The sequence below is a fragment of the Triticum urartu genome, chromosome 6A (genome assembly GCF_056163025.1).
Source record: "Triticum urartu cultivar PI428250 chromosome 6A, HENAU_Tu73, whole genome shotgun sequence".
NCBI lineage: Eukaryota > Viridiplantae > Streptophyta > Magnoliopsida > Poales > Poaceae > Triticum > Triticum urartu.
Window position 1 is genome coordinate 429,263,568 of NC_141878.1, and position 10,021 is coordinate 429,273,588.

Sequence of the window (10,021 nt, forward strand, 5' to 3'; positions counted from 1 at the left end):
TGGGTATTGCACTAGCACTAGCACCCATATCACATAAGCTATGATAACAATGATCTCGTATTTTAACAGAAATAACAGGCATGCCTACCAAAGATCTAGGTTTATCTTTAGCACAAGGTTTAGCAATTTTAGCAGTCTCATCACGGAAATGAATAACATGCCCATCAATATTATCAGACAAGAGATCTTTAACAATAGCAATATTGGGTTCAACTTTAATTTGCTTAGGAGGTGTATAAGTTCTAATATTACTTTTACGAACCACAGTTGAAGCTTTAGCATGATCTTTTATCCTAAATAGGAAAAGATGGTTTCTCAACATAAGCAGTAGGAATGATAGGATCATTATAGGTGATAGTCTTTTCTTCTACTTTAATAGGTGCAGCTACTTTTACTTCTATGGGAGGATGATATTTAAACCACTTCTCCCTAGGGAGATCAACATGAGTAGCAAAAGATTCATAGAAAGAAGCTACTATTTCAGAGTCAAGTCCATATTTAGTGCTAAATTTACGGAAAACATCGGTATCCATAAAAGATTTAACACAATCAAACTTAGGTGTCATACCTGACTCCTTACCTTCATCGAGGTCCCAATCTTCAGAGTTGCGTTTAGTTCTTTCCAATAAATCCCATTTGAATTCAATAGTCTTCATCATAAAAGAGCCAACACAAGAAGTATCGAGCATGGTGCGATTGCTATCAGAAAGCCGAGCATATAAGTTTTGAATAATTATTTCTCTTGAGACCTCATGATTGGGGCATGAATATAACATTGATTTAAGCCTCCCCCAAGCTTGAGCGATGCTTTCTCCTTTGCGAGGCCAGAAATTATATATATAATTGCGATCACGATGAACAAGATGCGTAGGATAAAACTTCTGATGAAATTCCAATTTCAATCGTTTGTAGTTCCATGACCCCGTATCATCACATAGCCTATACCATGTCAATGCATCTCCCTTCAAAGATAAAGGGAAGTCCTTATTCTTAATAACATCTTCGGTCACACCTGCCAGCTTAAATAATCCAAAAACTTCATCCACATATATTAGGTGCTCATCAGGATGATTTGTTCCATCTCCTGCAAAAGGATTAGCTAGCAGTTTTTCTAACATACCCGAAGGAATTTCAAAGCAGACATTTTCATTTTCAGTAGGTTTAGTAGGTTGAGGAGCAACTCTTTGCTCTAATGGTCGGGGTGAAGATACCCCGAACAAGCCCCTCAGAGGATTACTTGTTATACTAACAAGTGACAGTAAATTTCAGCACACTATATAAATTTTTCCTTACCAAATTCCACCTACCAAAGGCGCTTCACTCCCCGGCAACGGCGCCAGAAAAGAGTCTTGATGACCCACAAGTATAGGGGATCTATCCTAGTCCTTTTGATAAGTAAGAGTTTCGAACCCAACGAGGAGCAGAAGGAAATGATAAGCGGTTTTCAGCAAGGTATTCTCTGCAAGCACTGAAATTATAGGTAACAGATAGTTTTGTGATAAGATAATTGGTAACGAGCAACAAGTAACAAAAGTAAATAAAGTGCAGCAAGGTGGACCAATCCTTTTTGTAGCAAAGGACAAGCCTGGACAAATTCTTATATAGAGAAAAGCGCTCCAGAGGACACATGGGAATATCGTCAAGCCAGTTTTCATCACGTTCATATGATTCGCGTTCGGTACTTTGATAATTTGGTATGTGGGTGGACCGGTGCTTGGGTGCTGTCCTTACTTGGACAATCATCCCACTTATGATTAACCTCTATTGCAAGCATTCACAACTACAACAAAAGTATTAAGGTAAACCTAACCATAGCATGAAACATATGGATCCAATCAGCCCCTTACGAAGCAACGCATAAACTAGGGTTTAAGCTTCTGTCACTCTAGCAACCTGAGGGAGTCCTGGATTAGGGGGTCTCCGGACAGCCGTACTATATCCTTCGGCCAGACTGTTGGACTATGAAGATACAAGTTTGAAGACTTTGTCCCATGTCCGGATGGGACTCTACTTGGCGTGGAAGGCAAGCTAGGCAATACGGATATGGATATCTCCTCCTTTGTAACCGACCTTGTGTAACCCTAGCCCCCTCCAGTGTCTATATAAACCGGAGGGTTTTAGTCCGTAGGACAACATACAATCATACTATAGGCTAGCTTCTAGGGTTTAGCCTCTCTGATCTCGTGGTAGATCAACTCTTGTAATACTCATATCATCAACAATAATCAAGCAGGACGTAGGGTTTTACCTCCATCAAGAGGGCCCGAACCTGGGTAAACATTGTGTCCCCTGCCTCCCATTACCATCCACCTTAGACGCACAGTTCGGGACCTCCTACCCGAGATCCGCCGGTTTTGACACCGACATTGGTGCTTTCATTGAGATTTCCACTGTGTCGTCACCATAAGGCTTGATGGCTCCTTTGATCATGGCTAGCGATGCGGTCCAGGGTGAGGCTTTCCTCCCCGGACAGATCTTCATATTCGGCGTCTTTGCACTGCGGGCCAATTCGCTTGGCCATCTAGAGCAGATTGAGAGCTACACCCTTGGCCATCAGGTCAGATTTGGAAACTTGAACTACACGACCGACATCCGCGGAGACTTGATCTTCGACGGATTCGGGCCCATGTCGGACGCGTCGTATAGTCTTGACGAGCATGACGTAACTCTGTCGTTGGATAGTGTTCGGGAGATTGCATCCGCAGCTACTCCGTCCATCAATTCAGAGCAAGTCGCGCCATCCGAGAGCGGAGGGATGGACCCCGCCATGGAGGCCGCACTCTCAGTGGCGATAGAGCCGGATACTGACTTCACCCCTTACGAGAGCCGTGTCGCCAACCCACTAGATTCATCTCTGGCCACGGACTCCGAGCCGCTCATATCCGTGCCTGTCGAGTCCGACTGGGCGCCGATCATGGAGTTCACCTCCGCGGACATCTTTCAGCACTCACCCTTCGGGGATGTGCTAAATTCATTAAGGTCTCTCTCCCTGTCAGGAGAACCTTGGCCGAACTATGTCCGGCTAGAATGGGATGCGGACGACGAAGAAATTCGCTGCCCACCCACCACCCACTTAGTAGCCACTTTCGACGACTTAACCGACATGCTCGACTTTGGCTCCGAAGACTTCGACGGTATGGACGACGAGGCCGGAGACGAACAGGATCCACCGCCCACGGGGCACTGGACCGCCACCTCATCATATGATATATACATGGTGGACACCCCCAAAGAAGCCAATGGCGATGAGAAAGCGGAGGATGACCCCTCCAAGAAGCAAACCAAGCACTGACGTCAGCGGCGCCGCTCTAAGTCCTGCCACAGCAAGAGCAGCGATACCGGCACAAGAGATAATAACACTCTGGATAGCGCCGAAGACAACAACAATCCCCTCCAGCATGGTGCAGAGCTAGAGGACGAACAAGCTAGCCCCCCAGAGCAGGCAGCAGATGGAGAACCGGAGGAGGACAATTACATGCCTCTATCCGAAGATGAGGCGAGCCTCGGCGACGACGAGTTTATCGTGCCTGAGGACCCCGCCGAGCAAGAGCGCTTCAAGCGCCGGCTTATGGCCACGGCAAGTAGCCTAAAGAAGAAACAACAACAGCTTCAAGCTGATCAAGACTTGCTAGCAGACAGATGGACCGAAGTCCTTGCGGCCAAGGAGCATGAACTCGAGCGCCCATCCAAGAGTTACCCAAAACGCAGGTTACTACCTCACCTCGAGGAGGAAGCATTGAAACCTCATTCACCAGTGTACGATGCGGCTGACCGACCACTACGCGGCTGAGCCAGAGAGGCGTTTCAGCCTAAAGTTCAGACCACACCCCGTCGCCACTCAGTCAAAAATACTAAGGCCTGGGGCAACAAAGAGGACCTGCGAGACATCTTGGACAATAAGGCAAAACTCGCAAGGTCAATATATGGGACACGAGCACGTGCGCCCACATAGGACGATGATCGTCGCGTCGGATACACCAAGAGTAAATCCGACCGGGCCGAATACAGTAGACAAGACTCATACAAACTATGTTGGGATATAGCCCGGCACAGAGGCGCCACACACCCCCTATGCTTCACTGATGAAGTTATGAATCATGAATTCCCGGAGGGTTTCAAACCCGTAAATATCGAATCATACGACGACACAACATATCCCGCTGTATGGATTGAGGATTTCCTCCTTCACATCCACATGGCTCGCGGTGACGATCTACATGCCATTAAGTACCTCCCACTAAAACTCAAAGGACCAGCTCGGCATTGGCTGAATAGCTTGCCAGCAGATTCCGTTAGCAGTTGGGAGGATTTGGAAGATGCATTTCTTGACAACTTCCAGGGCACTTATGTGCGGCCACCGGATGCTGATGACTTGAGCCACATAACCCAGCAGCCAGGGGAATCGGCCAGACAATTCTGGACATGATTCCTGACTAAGAAAAATCAAATTGTAGACTATCCGGATGCAGAAGCCCTAGCGGCATTCAAGCATAACATCCGCGACGAGTGGTTCGCCCGCCACCTCGGCCAGGAGAAGCCGAAATCTATGGCAGCCCTCGCAAGACTCATGACCCGCTTTTGCGCGGGCGAGGATAGCTGGCTAGCTCACAGCAACAACACATCAAGGAATCCAGATACCTCGGATACCAAAGACTTTAACGGTAGGCAGCATCGTAATAGACCAAAGCGCCGCAATAACGGCGGTAACACCGAAGATACGACAGTCAATGCCAGATTCAGAGGCTCTAAATCCGGTCAGTGGAAAAAGCCATTTAAAAGAAATACTCCGGCTTCGTCCAGTCTGGATCGAAATACTGGATCGCTCGTGTCAAATCCACGGCACCCCTGACAAGCCAGCCAATCACACCAATAGAGAATGATGGGTGTTCAAGCAGGCCGGCAAGTTAAATGCCGAAAACAAGGACAAGGGGCCACATAGCAATGACGAGGAGGAGCCCCGGCCGCCGAACCCAGGAGGACAGAAGGGGTTTCCCCCACAAGTGAAGACAGTGAACATGATATATGCAACCCACATTCCCAAGAGGGAGAGGAAGCGTGCACTAAGGGACGTCTACGCGATGGAGCCTGTCGCCCCGAAGTTCAACCTATTGTTTGCTTGTCCGATCACCTTCGATCACAGGGACCACCCCACTAGCATCCGTCATGGCGGATCCGCCGCACTGGTCCTAGACCCCATCATTGACGGATTTCACCTCACTCGAGTCCTTATGGACGGTGGCAGCAGCCTGAACCTGCTTTATCAGGATACAGTGCAAAAAATGGGTATCGATCCCTCAAGGATCAAACCCAGCAAAACCACCTTTAAAGGTGTCATCCCAGGTGTAGAGGCCCATTGCACAGGCTCAATCACATTGGAAGTGGTCTTCGGATCACCGGATAACTTCCGAAGCGAAGAGTTAATCTTCGACATCGTCCCGTTTCGCAGTGGCTATCATGCACTGCTCTCGGACGGACAGCATTTGCAAAATTCAACGCAGTGCCGCATTACGCATACCTCAAGCTCAAGATGCCAGGACCCCGCGGGGTCATAACAGTAAATGGAAACACAGAACGCTCGCTCCATACAGAAGAGCACACTGCGGCCCTTGCAGCAGAGGCACAAAGCAGCTTGTTCAGGCAGACCACTCATTCGGCATTACAGCCCCCGGACACCTTCAAGCGACTCTGAAACAATCTACAACAGGATCGCCTGGCGCGATCAACGCTCGCCTAGCAATCCGGCCCCCGTCCCAGTCCCAGTGCAGCGACGAAATTCATGCCGTGCGTACATAACTACACGTTGAAAATACCATGGACATAGGCGGGGGCACAATCAGGACACGCCCCGCATTGTGGCTTAACCACACCAGGGGCTGTATACCTTTGACATTCCTTTTCTCTTTCAGGGCCTAACCCTTCGGAAGCCCTTTCTGGCAGTCCGATTTCCGGACACATTCCAGAAGCAACAACCAAGGCGGGAAGAAGCCAGGATGAACACAGGAACCACCAGGTGGTCTCTAGTAATACTTGATATACCCGCTTTTCACTATTTATTCGTAGCTTGCCTTGGGATAGGACATTTCGAATTGTCCTACTTTATGCTTATTGCACTACTTGTACCAGTACGCTTCAACGTATTATTCAAATAACAATGCATATTATTAATCTGTCATTGCATTATTTAAGTCTTTCTCTTTCTCTTATATGTCCATTTACGACATTCCGCACCTGCACGCTCGGGTGCGGTCAGTACGCCAGGGGTTCTCGTTTACCCCGTAATACGGCGCAAGAAGTCCGAACACTTTCGAAAGTGCGGCACCCCGAACTTATAGCATTATATGCATCAGCTCCGAATCATGTCTTGGGTCAAATGTTGGGTTGCCCGGCTCCCATGCTTTGGTACCTTACATTCCGCTATATCGGCTAAGGTAGAAGTGGGAGAACTACTGCGATTGTGTCCTGGTTCTTCCGGACGAGCACCTCAGTAGAGAAAGCCAAAAACTGACTGTCATGATAAGGCGAGAGACTAGTCGCTGTTCGAGAGGTCTCAAAGTCCTTAAAGACTTTTTCCGCTTCGGGCGAGGAGTCGGCCCTGTCCGGCTTAGGCGTGTATAGCGCCCCAAATTCGGCCTTCCGAATACCAGGGGCTTCGCCAAAAATTTAAAATCATAGACTTCTATGGCTAAGTGAGAGTGATAAAGCATTATAGTCCGATTGCCTGGTTCGTTGCGCTGAGCACCTCCCTTGAAGGACCCAAAATTGGGGTAAAGAGTGTTCAGATTTACCCCGAACACCCCAGTACTACTTACATGGGGGCAGAAGCCGATGACTAGCCAACTCTCAGATTTTATAAACGGCCGCACAGAAGGTAATATTTTAAATTAAGAAAGCGTCGCATGGCGCAAAAGAACTCGTTTCAGATTATAGGATCACATGGGCATGTTCATTCAAAGATTACATCCTTGGCACACTCATCTGCCACTAAGTGGGAACCCTTCAGGACGCTCTCATAGTAATTCTCGGGGCAGCGATGCTCCTTGCCCTCCGGCGGCCCCTCCTTCACACGCTTCATGGCGTCCAACTTCGCCCAGTGCACCTTTGCCCGGGCAAAAGCCCTGCGTGCACCTTCGATGTAGACGGACCGCTTGATGACCTCAAGCCGTGGGCAGGCTTCCACCAGCCGCCTCACCAGACCGAAGTAGCTGCCGGACAGGGGCTCGCCAGGCCAGATCCGGACTATAAGGCCCCTCATGGCCTGTTCGGCTGCCTTGTGAAGTTCGACCAACTGCTTCAGCTGGTCGCTCAAGGACATCGGGTGTTCGGTCCTAGTATACTGAGACCAGAACAACTTCTCCGTTGAGCTCCCCTCCTCAGCCCGGTAAAACTCCACGGCATCCAGCACACTGCGGGGAAGGTCTGCAAACGCTCCTGGAGAGCTCCGAACTCGGGTAAGAAAAAGGAAAGTCTCCTTCACATGCTTGCTTTGCATATTGAATGCCTTACCCGCTGCTATCTTCTTCGCCGCATCAATCTCCTGGAGGGCCTTGTGGGCTTCGGCCTTGGCGCTCCGGACGCTTTCAAGCGCCTGCACGAGCTCGGACTCTCGCGTCTTGGAGTCAATCTCCAAGGACTCGTGCTTTTTGGCGAGAGCCTCGAGCTCTTGCTGCACCTCGCCCACTCGGGCTTTTTGTTTCTCCCGTTCAATGCGTTCTTTGGCCGCTTTGTCTTCGGCCGCGAACAACACCTTCCTCAGGGTCTCCACCTCGGTCGTGGCCCCTGACAAATTCATGATGATCCTATTACTTTACAGCAAACTTCTTTTTAACTATATAAACTAGGGTATATCTTACCTTTGCTCTCTTCAAGCTGCCCCTTGGTAAGGTCGAGCTCGTCCTCGGACCGCTTCAGGGCCTGCTTCAGCGCAGAGACCTCTGCAGTACGTGCGGCAGCGGCCAGCAGGGAAGCCTGCACATACACATAGACATACTCTAATTAGACTCCTGAGTTATCATTTGATACTCTATTCTGCTTTTCTTCGCGAACGCCGAACAGAGCATCAGGGGCTACTATCTATGCGGTAATATTTTTATATTTTGAATGCTTACCTCAAAGCATGTTAGGAGGCTGGCGCAAGCTTCGGTCAGTCCGTTTTTGGTGGACTGAACCTTCTTGACCATCGCACTCATGATAGTGCGGTGTTCTTCATCGATGGAAGCGCTGTGGAGCGCTTCCAGCAAGTTGTCCGGTGCCTCTGGTTGGACAGAGGACACCGGCACGAATGGTTGGCCCCCTTAATGGGGGACCGCCTACCGGAGTCCAGAACCATCGAAGGTTCCAGCGCAGTGTCCAGCTGGGGCTCGAACTCGAAGCCCGTAGGAGCCTCGCTCCCTTGGTACTCAGGGTCCGGGAGGTCGCGGTGAGGCGCCCCCACAATCACCTACCCTTGGGCCGGTGCCTTTTGAGACACCACCTCAGCGTTGTCCGTAGGGCAAGGGGTGGAAGCCGTCGGAGGAGAACTACTGTTCATATCCGCCGAGCCCAAAGAGCCGCTCGACGAGGGTACGTCGAGATGAGCTCGGGCCGGACTGCATAATCATGTTCGGCATGAGCAAAGGCAGTACAATAAAACATACCATGAAGTACTATGGTGTCCTTACACTTACGACTTCGCCAGGGGCTTGTCCCTGGGTAGCCACTCGTCGCCGCTGTCGGCGGCCGTCATGGCACAGTCCGGAGGGAGGGTCTTTCCCTTCTTGGACCCTTCGGCCTCCCTGGATGGGTCGGCCTTCCTTTTCTTGTCTCCCCCGGCTGGGGGGAGAACTTTTCTCCTCCTCCTCGTTTCCATGGGAGGAGTGTGCTTCGGACTCATCGGACGATGAGTCCTATAGAACCTTGCGCCGAAGACCCTTTCGGGTCCCCGCGGCCTTCTTCTTGGCCGTCTTTTCCGGCACCTCGTAAGGTGCCGGAGTCAGCATCTTCGTTAGAAGAGCGTTTGCAGGATCTTCAGGCAAGGGGCTGGGCAATCAAGCTGCTCTGCTGTCTTTATCCAGTCCTATTAATGACATAAGAGCCTATATCCAGCACATAACTAAACCAGGGCACATAGATACCCTGAGAGATATAAAAAGCCTACCGGATGGGCGCGGCACTTTGTGCTGAGTCCGCGGTCCTCGGTGAGGGAGGGAAGCATCTCGGCGCCCTTGAATAGCACCCTCCAGACATCCTCGTGCGTCATGTCGTAGAGCTCTCACAGCATCTGGTGCTGGGCCGAGTCGAACTCCCACAAAACAAATGCCCGTCGTTGGCACGGAAGGATCCGGCGGAAGAGCATAACCTGGACCATGTTGACGAGCTTAATTTTCTTGTTCGTCATGTTCTGGATGTAGGTATGGAGTCTGGTCAGCTCTACCGAAGAACCCCAGGACAGGCCCTTCTTTTTCCACGAGGTGAGCCACGTGGGGATTCTGGATCGAAATTTGGGGGCCGCCACCCAGTTGGAGTCGCGCGGCTCGGTGATGTAGAACCACCCCGATTTCCACCCCTTTATGGTATCCACGTAGGTACCCTTGAGCCAGGTGACATTAGGCATCTTGCCCACCATGGCACCTCCGCACTCTACTTGCTAGCCACCCACCACCTTCGGTTTGACATTGAAGGTTTTCAGCCATAGGCCGAAGTGGGGCTTGATGCGGACGAAGGCCTCGCACACGATGATAAAGGCCGAGATGTTGAGGATGAAGTTGGGGGCCAGATCGTGAAAATCTAGCCCGTAGTAGAACATGAGCCCGCGGACAAACGGGTGGAGAGGAAATCCCAGTCCGCAGACGAAATGGGTAAGAAAAACTACCCTCTCATGGGTTCGGGCGTGGGGACGATCTGCCCCGCATTCGGCAGCCGGTATGCGATATTCGCAGCTAGGTATCCTGCTCTCCGTAACTTTTTGATGTTTTCCTCCGTGACGGAGGAAACCATCCACTTGCCTCCTGCTCCATACATGCTTGGAGTGGTTTGAGAAGAACGC